This window comes from Anomalospiza imberbis, chromosome 2, assembly GCF_031753505.1.
Source record: "Anomalospiza imberbis isolate Cuckoo-Finch-1a 21T00152 chromosome 2, ASM3175350v1, whole genome shotgun sequence".
Classification (NCBI taxonomy): Eukaryota; Metazoa; Chordata; class Aves; order Passeriformes; family Viduidae; genus Anomalospiza; species Anomalospiza imberbis.
The window spans coordinates 9,732,639-9,750,923 of record NC_089682.1 but is presented as its reverse complement, the minus strand read 5'-3'; positions in this window follow the sequence as shown (position 1 = coordinate 9,750,923).

Here is an 18,285-nt window from a genome sequence, read left to right as displayed (position 1 = left end):
GGAGTGACCTTTAAATCACAAGATATTAGTAGAGGGTTTAAAAAAAAAAAAATCAGCGGTTCATTATTCGTGTGTGGACTTACCTGCAATTCGCGCTTCTGTCTCCCGTCAGCAGCGTTGCTGATCCCAAATTAAATCTTTGAGGAAGGATAAGTACTTTGCCCGGTTTCCATTTAGTCTCTGTTTATTTTGTTTAATTAGCACTGAGGTGCTGAGAATGTCAAGGGCAAATGTTTAGGTTAGTTATTAAGCAAGGTACTAGTATAATTCACTGTCTGAAGCAGCTCTTCCTCAAGATACAAACACACACAGGCACGAAGGTGAAGTGTAATGTCCATAAAGGATTATTAAAAAAAGAAGAGCAGGAAGATTCAACCTGCGGATTTTAAAGTGAATGTTGCTACTTATATTTGAGGGAGAACTAGAGAGTGGGAAGAGAAAAGCCAGAAAAGCCATTATCTAGCGAAGAAACGGAAAATCTTGTCCATAAGTGCTAATTATTATATCCCTATTAATAGTATCTAGAAGGTTTTTTACCTTCTAACTATAGGAATGTTCACATTAATTTCAAAAGGTGCAGGATTGAAACCTAGTGGTTTGCACAGCTTCCTTCCAAGTTTAATTTCATTCTGTTCACAGTTTAAGGCTGAAACAGAAAGAAAAAATATTATTTACATGACCAACTTCTTGGAGCACCAACAGCTTTGCTCTTACAGCTGCTCGTAGGAGTTGGCATATGAGGTCTAGTCCTGGTTTCTCAGTGGTGTTATGTTAGAGAACACTTAGACAGCATATTTCTCCCTTTCATTTAGATGTCTCCTCTGCTAGAAGCACAACCACCAAAGCTCAGTACCCTGATTCCATAGCAGGTGTGTCACAGTGCATATAAGGACTGTGATTGCAGAAGTTTGGTGTATTTCTAACGGGCTCTTGGCCATAGGTATCTGTGAATTCAACTACTACCAGTCTGTCACTAATCCTGAAAAACAGATGAATTTCCTTGTGCTGTTGCTGCTAGAGCTTAGAAAGAAATTAGAAATTTGGGGGTGGAATTTTGTGGAGTTTGTTGTTTTTTGAATTGTTTTTAATGTGTGGTCTTACTTCACTAGGTATGTACCAGACACTAATATGCTAACCTATTTGTTTGTTTGAGTCATGCTTCTATTGCCTCCCAAACATAAAGTTTTAAGAATTGGAAAAACATAGCAAAAATAATTTTAAAAAAATGAGAAATGAGTTAAACAATAATTGATAAAGAACATAGACATGCCAAGCTAAAGACTTCAAAACCACATGAAGAGTCATGGTTCTGATTTAGTATTTCAAATAAAAGAGAGTAAAAATGTACATAGTTTGCTAGAATATGTGAAAACCTGTGATACTATATACAGAAATAACACTGGCATATACAACACAACCTATAATTAATATTGCCAGTACTTTCTGGCAGCAAAAACTCAGTTTTTACTTAATTAAACCTTTGCTGCTTGGGCTGGAGTTGCCTCTAAAAGATAACTGCCTCAGGGTGATTTTCTTGTTTAAGAGTTACAGCTAAAATTCAGTCATATGTAGTCTGAAAAATAGACATTTTCACCATCTACAAAAAAAAAAAAAAAAAAAAAACAACAAACAAAACAAAAAAAAAAAAAAAAAAACAAACAAAACAAACCTCCCAAAAACTTCAACATTTTACTCAGTGAGAAACAGAAGGTTGACATACAGCCTCCCCCAAGAACAAACCCAAGCACAGCCTGCACACCTGAGTACAGTGTGCTGCACGCGAGAGAAATGCTTTGGTATCTTACAGAATTCATCTGAGGTGAGTGTATTGCATCCATTTACAGCTTTCTCTGAGTGAATGAACGATGTATCAGCAAGTGGACGCTTGGGCATGCTCCAGCCTCCACCTTCTGGCCACCCACTGTTCCCAAAGTACCTCAGAGAGTGCTGGAGCCCACCCCGGGAGTGGAAAGGAACAGGGACATGTCAGCCCACCTCAAAGACACTCTGCTCACAGAATTTATTACAAACAGCCCACGTGGTGGGACCACTTGTCCTCAGGCACCATCCAACACTGGGGGTTCAAGGGTTAGGAAAGCCTGGGCTTCACAAAGGGCAAGGAGGGCTGGAAAGAAGGCAGAGGCAGTGTAAATGTACAAGGAAGGTTAAGTGAATAGAGACAAAATGGGAAAAGACAGTGAGAAAGACGAAGCAGCAGAGTTCATAACAAAGTAACAAGAACCATTGCCTCAGAATTTTCTCTTTGACTTAAGTATTGTGACTCTCTCTTTTCCTATGGTCAACGGATGTGAAATCAACTGCAGAAGTCTGCCCTGCCTCCCTCGGTGGTCAGTCCACAGAAGGAGCAGCCACTGAAGCTATTAGTTCAAGTGGTAAGGATCTCCTCTGTGTCCCAGGAAGACCTGACCTTTGCTGATGACATAAATTGTGGTTCAGTGCAATTTCACACAGTGTGCCTTTCATCTGTACAAATAAGTAATTTTTTTGAAACGTCTGAATGACTTACCTGGTTTCATTTTCAGAGCTCAAACTGGAAAATGAAATCAATTACAAGGATGTTTCTAACATATAAGATTTTAAAAGCTTGTTGAATATTTCCAAATACCAGGTGCAAAGCACTGCCCACTCTTACCATCAGTGGGCAGTTCCAATGAATCTCAGTAAGTCTGTACATGGAGTCTTTCTCAGGAAACAGGGAAAAATACACCATCTCTAAATCTAACAGAGATGTTCATTGCTGTTTATGAGAAGCCATATGCTAAAGTCAGAAAAACCATCAAAGTATTTCAAGAGAATGAATACCGTTGTATTCAATAAAAAGTCAGTATAAAATGCAATGAATTAATAGTAAAGGTTCTAAGACCTACTTGCTGCCTGCTTCATTTCCATGGGGAGGCAGGGATCCTCAGGAAACATAGCTCATTCTCATGTATTAATTAATATGCCACCATTTAAGTTAGTCAGAGCACATGTAGAAACAGCTGAATTAAATCCATCTAAATCTTGTCATTCCCACACTTCTAAGTGCCACACTTTGGAGCAACAATATCTTTTGAAGTACAGACTGTTATTCTGCATATAACTTGAAATTGAACAATTCTAATTTAAAGCATTTCCAATGAGTACTATTTTTCCAAGATACATAAAGATGTTATGAAAGTGAGCTGCTACTACTATTACTGTTGTACTAGTTCATGTGTCTGTCACCACCATTTTTGTGTCTTCAGGTAAGGAAATAATGAGATGCTTTTAAGCCTTTACTTCTCCAGGCTCAATAATCCCACCTCTCTCAGCTTCTCTTATATAGAGTACTCTGACCATCCTCATTGCCCTCAGCAGGACTCATTCAGCATGACTGTACCTTTCCTGCACTGGGCAGCCAAAATTCTGGACAGAGCTCTCCAGAAATGGTCTTACAAATCCTGAATAGTAGTGGTGAATCACCTTCCTGGACCTACAGGTTGCATTTTTACCAAGGCAACCCAGGATGCTGTTGGCCTTCTTTGCTGCAAGGACACATTGGTGGTGCTTGTTCACCTCGCTGCCTGTCTTGATCACCAGGTCATCTTTATTCAGAGCTGATCCCAGCTGTTCATACCCCAGCCTGTACTGGTGTGTGATATAATCTTCTCTAAGGTGCAAGATTTGCATTTGCCTCCTTGACTTTTTTGAGGTTCCTGCCAGACCATTACTGCAGCCTGAGCAGCTCCTTCAGAATCCCAGTCCTGCCCTCCATTGCATTGGCTGCTCCTCCTCTGGCTCAGTGCCACCTTCAAGTTTGTGGAGAGCTGCTCTTCACGCCATCCTGTCACACACCTTGTCAAGGGTCCTTCCAAGTCAAAGAGCTGAAGGAATTGGCCTGATTATGATGGACACTGCATAAGGAAAAGTGAGGGATTTAAGCTTTTTCCCTCTCCTGTCACGAACATGACTCTTAGAGGAGAGCAGTAACAAGCAGTCAAAGGCCAGTCCTACAGCTGCCTCTATGATCAGTTTTTTGCAGACTGAATAGGAAAAGCTGTGTGACAGAGGTCCCCTGAGATGGTTCCAGTCTTGCAACCTTTATACAGGGATCCAAGCAAGCAAGATGTTGGTTTCTGTGGGACTTCTATTCCACACAGTGTCTTAGCACCAGACCCTGTGATCATATCAGGAGCACTGAGGCAGCAGTTCAGTTCTTTTTCTCTGAAGTGGGGAAGGGTCTGAATTATGCATGGGCTGAGGTCACTGCTGCTGACATGTTTGGTTTTAGATTAGACTCCAAAGCCAAATAGCACCCAAACTGGGAAGTACAGCGCCACCTAAGAGCTGCTGCATTTCCCTTATGCACGGTGAACCTGTCACTACGCGGCAGAAGAAAACCTTGGGTGGTTTAATACTGGCTGTGACACAAAATGCAGAGTCACTATGAAAAAAATGTGGCAGATACTGAAAAAGCATGTGAAAACTTTATCTTAGTGGGAATGGAAAATAGTGTTATGTCCATGCAAGAAAACAAAATGTGTTTTGAAAACTGTGATGAAATGGAATATGACATATCAAAGAAAATAAAAAAGGTAAGTAGAAACTACTCTTTGCACCAGGTGGTAGACTCATACCAAGGGGAAATATATGGTTAAGCTAGTGACAAACAGAAAATTCAATGTGACTGATTCATCCAAAACTAAGAAGAGGAGCATCATTGCTACAAATTTTAATATCCTTTTCATTTCTTTTTTTTTTTTTCCTTTTCTGTAGAGGCTAGCATTGTAGGAACATTATCTCCTGATACACTGTCACCTCATATGGCCAAATGAGCTACTGTGCTACGTCCCAGACATCATATCTGGGAAAGTATATTTGTTCTGCTTGTTGATGCCTGTTGGAATTTCTTTCACGATGTTTTGAATCTTTCCCCAAATCGTTGTCATTTGTACATCTGACTGAGTGCATTTCCTCACTCATATATTTTAACACTTTTCATATGCCCTCAAGCATCAACAGAAATGCATTTTTCATTGGCTGAATTGATGTTGCTGTTTTTTCTTTGCATTTGTAATGTGACATTCGTTTTTGTTTTGTTTTGTGTTTTGTTTTTTTTCCTCCTAGTACTCCCCTTTAAATGACAAAGTATTTAAAGAGAGCAAGCTGGTTCATTTCATTCTGCTGTATTAAGAGAATGCTTCTAATTCTTCAGTGTTAGAGCTAATCTAATTAAAATTAATGACAAAACTCAGCATTTGAAAAAAGGGATATATTGCTGTGCTCTTTGATTACTTTGGTTAACACGAAGGTCACCTCGAAAACCTTTTCCCCCCCAGCATCCATCCTGTGGTTCTAGGTTCCCTGCTAGTGGGAAGGACAGCCAAGCCTGAAAGTTTTGCTGCTGTTCCAGGTGTGACCATCCCAGTGCTGTGCTCCCTCAGGTTTGTTTTTTTTTTTAACCTTCCTGTGATCCACTTGGCATTTGACAAAGGCACCAGGCCTGTCCTCCAGCAGCAGTCCTGCAGTTCCCTCTCCCTAAACTCCAGCCCTTCTGTGCCCTTGCATTTCCTCTCTTTCTGTATTGCCCTTTGTAGAAATGCAGATGAGGAAGGGGAAGGCTGATTGTTAAGGACAATCCTATTACTAATTTAGCAAGCCCATTGTATTATTATAACATGTCAGAATTTCAGTTATAGTCTTTGTGCTGCATTCAAAGCAAATTGTTCACATCTTTCTCCTAAATGAGGGAAAGGACAGTCACCTGGCTGGATTTTTTTAAAACTGGGATTTTTTTTGGATACCCTGAGAATCTATAAAAAGTGTTTTACACCCATTTCTTGTAATCTCCTCTTCTGTCAGACTAACTTCATGCATGTTTAACATTTAAGAAAAAGAAAATTGAGACCTGGCAGTTCCCTTTCCTCTTTCTCCCTCCTCCACACTGTACACTCACCACTTGTTTTTAGCCGAGAATTGGTGCTTCACAGCTCCAGTTGCTTTGTTATTCATATTAAGACTGCCAGTAAAAGAGTTTCATTCGGCTTCTGTCAGTCATACAAGAAGTAATGAAAATAAAAGTGAAGGGAAGCTTGCAATCAGAAATACAGCCAAGAAAGTTTTGCATTGAGAAGTCTCAAAACTTCATTTCTTGACAGAATTGAATGCAAAGCAAATAAGGTGATAAATTTTTAGACAATTGAGAAAATAATGGATATTTGCTAAGACTTTTCTCTAGATCAATTTTAAGTGTTTTTTTCCCACCAAAATGCTTTGTTTTCACAAGGAAAAAAAAACCAAAAACAAGACCAAGATTCAGAATGAAACCAGAAAAAATTCTTTGTCTCAAAAAATCAGTTTTAGACAAAGAAAATAAATTAAAACTCTGTCATGGAAGGTGACTTAAATTTCCTTTAACATGTGTGTCTCTCCACTGGCTGGCCAGGTAAATTGCTCAATCCCCTAGTCCACTTAATCTGGACAGTGAAATTCCACTCTTAAAATCACTGAAAAAACAGTGACTCACTTTTCCTAAGTCTGTTTACCACAGTCCTGTGTTTCTTCCTTTTCTGGATGTCTCCACATTAAGAAATATGGAGAATGAAAGAGGCTGTCATCGTCTATTGAGAGATGTTACAGCACCTTTGATGTTTTCAGGATTCTTGTTCGCTTGAAGGAAAACATTAGTTATGAAATAATGGGCCAAAGAGCTGGTGAAGAATGTGAAATTAGTAGAAAAAATAGTACAATACATCTTACAAAAATTAAATTTGTCATTCAAAAGACAGAAATAGCTCATTCTGATGTCCAGTGTATTAAATCTACCTTCACTGGAGCACAAAGCATGTACCAGTCAATTACTGATTAAGGGGAAAGCCATGTGTCAAATACAGTATATGATAGATTGAAGAAAAATCACTTTGACTAGCATGAAAATAAAACCCAGTCCCAGATTCTTTGCATACCCCAATCTCTTACTGAGTTGAGTAGATTAATACATTAGGAATGCACACTAGTTGGGAACAAGCACTGGTAATAAATAACCCATACCCTTCTGCAGTAGCAGTTCATTCCTCTTTCTCCCCTCTTATCCAGTCACAGGGGCAAACATTTGTTTGGGTGTTGCTTTTTATAAATCGATAAATTTTCAAAAAATCAACTTCCCTTTTGGTTTCAGGAGTGCAGGGTTGCAGCGAGGTTTTCCCTTTTCATTTATCACTTACAGACACTTTCTATAATCCCCACAGCTTTCTGTCCTTATGGGACCACAGTGGGATGGCAGCCAGCTGCTGGCAGCGGCGTGGCTGGTGTTGCCCTGCTGCTGGAGCCTTGGCTGTGAGCAGAGCCTGCACAGGCACACACAGAACAGATGTCTGTGGCATGCTGCTCATTTGGACATGAACCATTATAGACCTTTCACACTGCTCATCCAAAATGTGGGTTGGAAATTGCCTCTCTGTTTTGAGTGGGATTCATCTATCTGAAGAGCCCCATTGGTGTGAAGAATGAAGGGAGTGATTCACAAGCAGATGCAGCCTGAATGTACCAGGAGCATTAGGAAGCCAGAGAGCCAAGTGCTGAGGGCCTGCCTCTGCCTGAAGGCAGCTGCAGCTCTGGGTGCTGAGAAGGAAAGGTTCCATGGCCCTGTTGCATTGCATGTCTGGCTCTCTAAAAATGGCCTTTGGGATCCAAAAACCTGCTTGAAACAGTGACACGATACTGAAAGCAAATTGATTCCCACCACTGTGAAGTAAGGATGTGAGATGGAGTTGGTTGGAAGAGTTAGATCTTCTTTTCAGCCTACATCGCACCTATCCCACTGCCCCGCCTCCCCACTGAAACAGCGTGCCTGACAGGGAATTCTCTGTGGGAATGCCAATGGTTTTACTTCAGTGTTGGGTCACCCTCTCATCAATAGCAATTCACTTTGTTTTGGTAGAAAAGAAAATACTGTCTAGCCTCTTTCTGTGCTTTACAGCACCAATTCCCACTCTGGAAGGAGTACTCACATTCTTTAGGTTAGACGTGTCTTCAGTGCCCCGGCAGACAGAGGCAGATGTTTCCCTCCTTGTGCTCCATCTGCCAGGAGATCAGGGCTAGAACCAGTCTCACAAGCTGCCAGAAGAAAGCTAGCAGAGAGCAGAAACTTAAATGCTGCAGATTTGTGCCTCACTATTACCAAAGAAAACAAAAATGAATTTCAAAATATTTTCCCATAAGTCTCCATTCCTTGCTATTTTAAGCGAGCTACGCTGTTTTGTTGTGTATGACCACACAAGGTTTTAAATTTATGGGGTTGTTTTTTCTGGTTTGGTTTTTTTTTTTTTCTTTTTTTTTTTTTTCTTTTTTAATAAGTTTCAGCTTTATGGAAATTCTGTGACATCCTTAAGGCTGGGATCAGATCCAAACTGTCTGTGCCATAATTATTTTCAAAACTTGCTGAATTTTGTGTCAACTTTAACTCAATGCCAATATTTCTGTTTCGCACAAAAGCATCAGATGGTGCTGTGTATGAACAAGTGCATGTGGACATGATAAACTAGCACCTCCTTAATGACTTGGAGTGACTCCATGTCCCTGGCTTCAAAAATATGCAAATTTGGGTTTGTCATAGTGAATTTTCCTCTTCTTCCCACTCCAAGAAAGAAGCAAGAATGTGAATTTCAAAATGTAGTAGCAAAATGTGTTGGTTTTTACAAATTGACTACTTAATGAAAATGGATTAATTCTATGGCAAGAAAAATACTTCCCAGTGTGAGGAAGACACAAAGAACTGTTGAGAAAATTAGAAATGGATATGCAATTTGGAGACAATAATTTCTGTCCAATATTCAAGAGGCTTCCTATCTCACATCCCTTTTTGAAATGATGACTCTAACTCTATGCATTGGTTTATTTTTTGTACTAATGAGCCATATGGATTTGTTCTTGCTTTTGGTAGCTGTTATATTTGCATTTGGGAACTTTAAAAACAACCTAATGTGTAGCAGGAGTTTAATAACATTTTATGAAAGCTCCTGGATCAGGCTGACCTTTCCTACTCAGGTGTCTGGGAACTCTGCCTTTTTTCCATCCTTCAGAACTATGTGGTTTTTCTTTGGAAAAAGTCTACAGTGAAATTAAAAGAAAATACAACAATCTTCCAAATCCCTTTGCACTATGAGGAAAGCTGATGAAATGTTGGGGAGGTAACAGGGAGAAATGCAATGAAAAGTTAAGAAGGCTGGAGTGGAAGCTGAAGATGGGTGGGGACTGAATGTCAAGGATACTGTTAGAAACTGTAAAAATGAAAAAAAAAATAGAACACCAGAAATACCTTCAAAGTGATGAAAAGAATTATTATGTTCAAGGAGGTATTCAGGCTGTGCAAGAAGTGGCAGCAAGGTTGAAGTGCTAACATGAAACTGCAGAAATGTCACTGCAGTACAATGGGATTTGTAATCCCTATCACAATGGTAAGGGTAGTTAGTTGTGGAAACTCAGATACACACAGATGTTACAGAATTCAAAGGTTTGGACACCTGGTAGTCTCTATGCTCTCTAGCACTGACATGGAAAATATGGATTACTCATAAAGATGCAAAAATTAGTGCTCATTTAATAGGCATATATTAAAAATGTAATGTTCAAATGAGAATGGAATGAGCAAAAAACACATGGATTTTTTTTATGCAGTTGACAGTGAGATCAAACTGTGAGTATAAGGCTTTAAGAATAACGTGACTAGAATAGATAATAGATGAAAGGCATTCTTAAGTTGTCAAAGTCTAATACTAGTGAAAGCTGTAATTCAATTGAAAGTATAAAATAAACCAAAACAACATAAAAAAGCAGCACAGGATTGTAAATGGGACCATCAGAGGAGACACCTCATCTGATAACAGTGAGGCTGTAAATATGAGGATGACAGAACTGAGAGAAGCAATGGGACTAAGCTCATATCATGGCAATGAAAAGCCATAAAGTGGGAGGGCAAAGAATATTTATGGGAGGAAAGACATTGAAAACTGAAAAATATATGGGAAGACACCAGCCTATATTTTAAATAATATATATGTCATGCAAAAGAGGCAGAATGAAGGAGATGAAATATTGTGCAATAACACATCTGGGTTACCCAGAAATCCATGGAACTGCTGTTACTGGGGGATTATTCCATATTTCTTTACATGGTACCAGCAACAAAGAAGAATGACAAAAAATGAGTCTGCATTTAGGTAAAGGTGATTAAATTTGATTTAAAATACAAAATTGCAATCTGAACAGCTGTTAACCCTATCAAAAATACCAGCACACAATGCAAAACCACATGGAAGAAAATATGTGATAGTTCACTAGGACATTAACAAATTACTTTTTTTGTCAAGCTTTCAGAATGCTAGGCAATGTGGCATTGTCTATAAGATCACCACCCATATTCTTCACATATCCCCTGAAGAATCTACAAGACAGTATAAAGCAAAATACCCAAGTGATGTGTGTGCAAATCTTTCACGGGTTTGAAAGAAGTGAAAAAAGAAAGGTGATCCTATCAGCACTGTCTTTACTTTAAGCTTCCTTGATTTCTATAATAAAGGTGGTTAGCATAGAATTTTAGTATTAAGAAATAAAATATCCTTTAAAATATTTTATTAAAAATTGAAAATTATATTATTCCATTTGCATAACTGAGGAACTAAAAAGGTAAAAGATGTTTGTAGAATTAAAATGAAATTATAAAATTAAAGGGTCTTCAAGTCCTTGAAAGATAATTTAGGATTGATAGACATAGATAGAGCAAGGGACAGGAAGGAACCTTTTACAAAAATAGGAAGTTTCTTTCTCAGGGGAACAAGAGCTACAGACTATTTCCAGTAACTTCTTATCTTACTAGAATGAGGCCAAGAAATAAGGACTAACCTCTTACCAGAAGACTCACCTCTCTATTTGAAGCAGCCAAAGAAGACTAAAAAGGAGCAGAACAATAGGAAGGGAGGAAAATTACTATTAGCTGCATATGCCAAATTTCACATTTAGGCTCCTTTCTGTATGGTGAAGAGATCAATATAATGAATTCTTGATTTCCTTTCAGAGGGACAATGAAGTCTAAATGACATTTTTAGCCATCCTATATATCTAGGTCATAAAACTTCTGACAATAGACATCTAGAAGATGATGAATTGATAGATTCTAAAATATTGTAATTGAAATTATATACATCCTATACAGCAGAGAAGAGGATAATGCAGCAGGAGCTTTTAATTAGAATTGGTTTTATTGCATTAACAACTTGTTTAAAGAACTCTGGTGTCTTATATTTCATAAAATGTGACCTCTATATTATGCATATTTTTCTGGATTTAAAGAGTGATAATACAGGGACAAAAACCAATGCTAATTTGTTAGTCCAAAGTCTTTCCACAGCAGATAATGATGTGTCCTTCCTAAGAGCTGAATGTTGATTCTGCTCTGAAAACAGACTCGCAAAAGCCCTCAGTAAATAAGTATTTCTTCTATTGACTCTATGCCCTAAGAAGCTTCTGTTTGCTATTTACTGCTACCTGCATACAGAATAATTACACTCAATAAATTCCTCCTGCTATGCCTTTCTCAGATGGTTGGATAAGATTAGTCACAGCAGAAGGTAGCTTCATCCTTTTAAAAAGGCAATCTATTTTTTTCCAGAAACACAGGCATTCATTTAAATGTCGGAACTGCCTTATAATTTATTTTCAGTTACAGTGGGTTTTTAAATCACTATTTCACATACTTATTGTTGTGGAAAACAATGTAAATAAATGAAAAAAAAATCATATTTAATAGTTTTACTTTACTTTTTAATGTATGCACATACATATAAAATACAATATATATGTAATATGCTTATAAACTGTGTATATATGTATACCACACATTTTCAGCGGAGGAAGAAAAGAGTCAGAAATTCATGTTCTCGCTTGGTTAAAGCCCCAGATGTATGCATAATGTAGAAATAATTTAAATAACATTGATGTCCACCATTCCTTTCAATTTAGTTCATTGTGGTTCAGAATCCAATATTTCATTTAAACACTGGTAAAAATGAATGCCTGCACTTCAGCAGGGAGGTTCTAATAGAGAAATGTCTACCCAGCAGCAGGACCTGCTAAAGGTCCCTGTTTAACTACATGCCAGTTTTTTAGTAATTATATTCATAGGCAATGAGACCTCCTGTGCTTCTATTAACCTTTATAAACAAGATAAACAAATCAAGATAAACAAATCAAGATATATGGGCCTGTATATAAATGGCAGAAATTTTCACAATTGACTATTAATTTTGTAACTTTGTACATTTTTATGGAACTTCTAAAACAAGATCAGATATCTTAGGCTCTCTAAAAAACTCACTTGGAATGAAAGTAAACTTCAGTTTTCTTGAAAGTGGGATTATCACTGAGTAGTTACTATCCCTGTTCATTTTAAAGGTATGGGATGAAAAGCACATCCCATGGGGCAAACTGAGAGGAACTTCAGTCCCTTAAATGAATCATTAATATATCTTCTTGTGACCACCTTGGTGCTCTAGTCCCACTCAGATAAGTTTAGCCACAGGAAGTACAACTATTAGTAGGGATCCTGGTATTGTTATCTTCTGTCAGACTTTGTCTGTCAGCCAAAGTTCTTTTACAATAGTTGAACTAATAATTTTAGACCTGAACATTGTGCATAGATTTCTATCAAATGGTTACAATGAAGAAATAGATTGCAGTGATTAGCTATGATATTGGCGTGGCAAAAGTTAATCATCATTTCTGCTAAGCATGAGTCTCTAAAACAGTAGTGGCTCCCAGGTCAGAGCCCTTTCTAAGTGTTTTACCCATGCTAGAATCCAGTATGCCAGAGAAATAACAAAAAATACTTTGAGCACGGGTAAAGAGGGTCACAACATTGGTTCATCTGGACTTTTTTTGTTTGTAATGGCAGTAATTTTGTACAGGTAAGAGGAAATACATATATTCTTATTTACCTGTGGTAGTCATACATACCAGCAATGGTAGGCTCATTAGTACACCTCTTTTCAAGATTTTTATGTTCTAAATCTTTTTACAGCTTCACACATCTTCTAGTTAATTAAAAACAACCACTTAGCAGAGGCTTGGAAGGTCTCCGGGTCTCTCACTTTAAAAACATTTGTTTGGGTGTCAGATATTTATACATTCTTAAGTCAGAGAGGCTTAAGAATATTATTTATTTAAATGCTTTCTTGTAGATGTTTAGAATCAGGCTCATCATGATTAGGGGTCTAAGTCTGCTAATTTTTATGGAAAAACCCAATTAAACTCATTTTTAAACTTGGAAAGAATACCAAGTCCTGGTGGCTTCACTACAGCTTATGTATGCACACAAAGAAATTGCTTCATCCATCACTGATGCTCAACTGTCAATGTCTGTCTAGAGCTGACATCATCAGCAGCAAATCAGGGTTTTATTACTTGCCTTTAAGGACAATCCCCAGACTTCTTGCTGGATTAGTGGTTGCTGTATTATTTCCAGTGTTAAAATGTCTTTAAGTGTACATCTTCCAATTTGAGATATGATACTTTCTTTCAAAAAACCCCAAAACCAAAGCAACAACAACAAACTAAAATAAAATTAATCTCTTCTGGAAAAAGAATTTTTTTTTTCACTGTATAAAATAAGTACAATGAAAGTAACCATGTCTGATTGTGTGAATACTAACACTGGCAGGCAAGTGGTCTATTTAGTTCCCTATAGAATGAGGATAAAAAGAATTTGCTCTAAGCATCATCTACACATTGGGCTTCTCCTTAAAGAGTGCAAGAAGCAATTCTCAACCAACTCTCTGGGCAGCTTTAAAATTATGGGTTAGGTTTGTGTTGAAGGGAAAGGAGAGAACTGGCCCTAAAATACTGCTGGGTGAAGACATCCCCAGCCAGCCATGCAGAGAGTAGGAGATGCAGATGCTGGATATGGAGCTGGTGGCTGTGGCTGCAGCCCCTGCTGAGGCTGATATGTTGGAAGGAAGCAGAAATCCGCTTTGCACTTGCTGGTGACAGCTCTTTGTTGGAGGGACAGAGCATTTTGCCCCAGCAGGAATACAGCAGCACTTCTCCTCAGAGAGGTGTCCCTCAGGTACAAGCTCCAGCCCAGGGCTCTCGGACAAACTCCCCCAGCTCCAGGAAGGCAACTCCTGGGGACGCATCCAACGGCACATGGGGTGCAGGATTGAACCCCACACAGCAGCAGGCTGGACTTTCACTCCTTGGAAAGGAAGATCTGTTTTATAAATCCAACTGTGATCAAAACAAAGGGCTGTTTCTCTATAATCACTTGTCATCTCAGTTCTCATGTTGCAGCATTTACTGTGGGGTTTTTTATCTTTTTTGCTGTGTAATAATTATCCTTCATCTGAAAATTAGAAACAAGCTTCTTAAGCTCTCAACCTCAGCTCCACAGGATTAGATATTATCACTAAGTTTTCTCACATCTATGTTCAAATGTTTCCTTTATTTGTTTTTTTTTTAAGCTTTTCTTCTTTGAAACCAATGGAGACATTCTTGACTTCATTTTCTCCTCCACTAAATGAAGAGTAATACATTTAAGATTAATGGTCTGTTGGGTCAGGCAGAGCAGCCAACATTCCCATGACTTTGGACACCAGATGGTCTCTAGGAAAATGTTGTGACTTATAGGCACATTTTAGTCCTAACTATTATGAGTTTAGAGAAAATACTGTGATATAAGCCTGGGACCTGAAAGGAGAGCTGAGCAGGGTATAAACAACCACACTGGCAGTTGACATCAGGCAATGCTCATAATCACTCACTGAGATGGGAGTTTGTAGTGTTCTACAGCAGAAAACCTTCATTTCCTGCCTGTCATTTAAAAGGTTTCCTGCAAAAGTTGCATCACAATGAAAACCAGTCATAAAAGGTACTTATTATTTCCTGATTTGATATCGTCCTTAATTTGCAACTTACAACACACATTTCAAAGACACAGCTCAGGACTTGAATTAGAAGTTGGTTATGCATTTTCTAATTCCTGCTTTTGTGAATTATAATCGTTACAGGGAGAATTCAAATGAATTTGACAGCTTATCACAGGATTTTGTGCTAATAAATCTATTTTAGTAGTATGTTCTTCAGTGCAAATGCATAATTGAGATTTCCAATATTTGGTCTGCTAGAGTATTTTGAAAGTACCCACTCAGATCTAACAAAAACTACATGTATTCCTCAATTCAGCAGAAAATACATTATTTATAAAAGGTTGGGTTTGGTTTCTATGTCTAATACTTTCATTTTGACTACTTGGGAGATTTTTTAAAAATCAAATACCTATCCAGACTGCTCTTTTTTTTTTTTTTTTTTTTTTTTTTGTCTCTTTGTCTCAATTAAATCTCAGTCATGGCAAAGGTCATTATCATATATCATGGAGCTGGAGCACTAAGTTGGCATTACTTAATAGTCTTTGAAGCTATTTACCAGCTATTTACCACTTCCTTACATCTGAAGAGAAAGCTGAAGGAATAACTGCTTGCTTTCTTTTTTAGAAATCAAATCAGATTTAACTGTTTAAAATGAAAAGGTCAGAATTAGACAAAAGCACACATTTCTTAGCATACAAGTAATTAGATGATGGAAAAATGCTTTCTACTGATGAACCTGAGTTACTTTCACTAATGGTGTTCAGAAATAACTTAGGTACATTTCTTGTTGGCTTTCTGTACAGGAACATTGATCTCCACACAGGAGGTGGTACCGCATGATCTGAGGGATCTTCTCCAGCTCAATAATCAAAGCTTCTGCAAGAAACAGGAATCATTACAGATCAGTGAGTTTTCTACATTTTTTGTTCAAATGGAATATAGTGATTTGCCACAAATACTACTTGGAATATTCTCAGCATCTGTCATTTGGTTAATTAGAAACTTTTGCCGTCCTATATGCATTCACTGCTTTCAGCTAAGTTCCTGATGTAAATTTAGGGGTCATTACCTGTGGTATGTGTATAGTACTAATGGTACAGAAGTGATTAGCTGATTCAGAAATGGAATAAGGCCTAACATGAAAACCTTCACCCTACTGCATGCTGCCTGCTGCCATTGCTACTTCTAATGGTGAGAGTTTGCAAAAAAAAAAAGATCTGCAAAGAGGTTACAGTTGGAAATTAATATGCTAGTGTGGTGATTTTGGCTGGGGTGAAGTGAATTTCTTCCAGTGGCTGGTATATGGCAGTGGTTTTGATTTGTGCTGAACACAGCATTGATAGTGTAGAGATTTTCATTATTGCTGAGCAGGGCTTACACAGAGCCAAGGCCTTTGTGGCTTTTCACATGGCCACACTGCTGAGGAAGTTGGGGGTGAGTGGGAATTTGGGAGGAGTCACAGCTGGGACAGGCGACCCAGCTGACCAAAGGGATATTCCAGACCGTGTGACATCATGCTCAGTGTAAAAGGTGGGACCTGATCCATGCTCAGAAGTGGGGGTCTGGCACTGGGCAGCGGGTCGTGAGCAGTTGTATTGTGCATCACTTATTTTTCCCTTTTTTCATCATTCTTATTATCATTTACCATTATTACTGTGTTTTGTTTTTTTGTTTCTGATTATTAAACTCTTCTTACTGTGTTTTGTTTCTGATTATTAAACTCTTCTTATTTCAAGGGAAAAGCTTTACTTTGATTCTCCTCCCCATTCCAGGGGGCTCAGGGGAAGAGATGGTGGTTGAGCAAGTGGCTGAGTGTAGCTTATCTTCCAGCCGGGCTTAAACCATGACAGGTGACAATTTCTGTTAGTGACATCTCCTGCATTGTGAAAAGTACATTATAAAAGTGATATTTCCTAATATCCTGTGCATTTAGAAGTTGAAAAAATGAAGTACTGGAGACTCAAGAAGTTCTAATCTTTTTGTTAACTTGTGTTCTACACTAGTGACTTAAAGCCTGTCTGTCAGGAAGAGTGATGGAATTAAACAGAATAATAACATTTCTTTATGATAATTCTGTCACTGGGTTTGTTTTTTTTTTTTTTGTGTTACAGTAATACAACACAGTTACATTTCTAAAATGTTACATATCTGCTTTTCTTTCCTCAGTCTTTTGTATTTATAATTTTACAGCCAGATACAGTGCTTAGAAAAATGAATTGTGTGTACTAGCCTGATTACTTATTATTTTTTGCTACTTGGTAAGCAAGAATTCCAACCCGGACTCTTATGTGAACATGCAGTTTTTGTCCTCGGATCAGAGGGAATAATTTTTACACAATTTCCTCTGGTAGTGGGTGTTTATATAAATCTAGATATATTTGCAAAAATATGAACTTTTTTCAGTATTTTATAAGACATCAATTATGTGATTTTGCATGACAACCTAATCTTCTCACGTTCACTTATTGTATGTGGTAAGCTACAACTCCATTAACTCTTACATTAGATACAACATGAGTACATAGAAAAATAAGAGATATACATAGAGCTATGTTTTCACTGAAAACAGGGTTATAAATTTAGCAACTCAAGGAAAAAACAGCAGTCTTCCTCAGTTCTGATTTTTAAATTAAGATTGTCTTCCTGGGTTTATCTTCCTTTGTGAATTATAGGAGAGTAGACTATAGAGAGAGACAGATATAGATACAGATATCTTCACTTCTGCTTAACTATGGACTGGAATACTTGTCCCATTAGAAAACTGAGAAAGTGCACTGAAGCTTCAGAAAGCTTTCATTTCTGTTTCATAAAAAAGTGTTGGTCTGAAATCCTGTGTCCATGCTGGAACTGAGTAGCCAGTTCCCACTGAACTGAACAGAAAATCAAGGCACTGAAAGGAAAGTCAAGACAAAGTGAAAAACTAAATTTACTCAGCAGGAAAATCAGTTCTGGGAAAATCAGGAAATAATTTGATCTCAGGAACTGAAGGAGACTTTGAACCTCCTCATGCTGGCTGCCAGAACAGGTGGGAGACAGGGCCCTGCTGCAGCTACCCTGGAACTCATCCCTCTCCCGAGTCCTGCATCCCCTACTCTGGCTTCCCACTCAGCCTCTCCTTTCTCAGCACAGCCACGGCTCCTTGCTGAGGGAAAGCTGCTGCCCCAAGCATTGGTCTGGCAGTAGAAGTCTCTTTCCTTTTTCTAGATCAGCCCCAGGTTAAGAAGTTGCTCAAGGCAATGAACCCCCCATCAGACAGATACTCTGTGCCTCCTGTGCAGTACCTGCAGTCCATTCTGTTTGCACAGCAGAGGAAACTGCCCCAAAACACAAGATCAGTGTTGTTCAGTTGCTCATGAAATGTGGCTTGTTAATGCACATATAACATTTT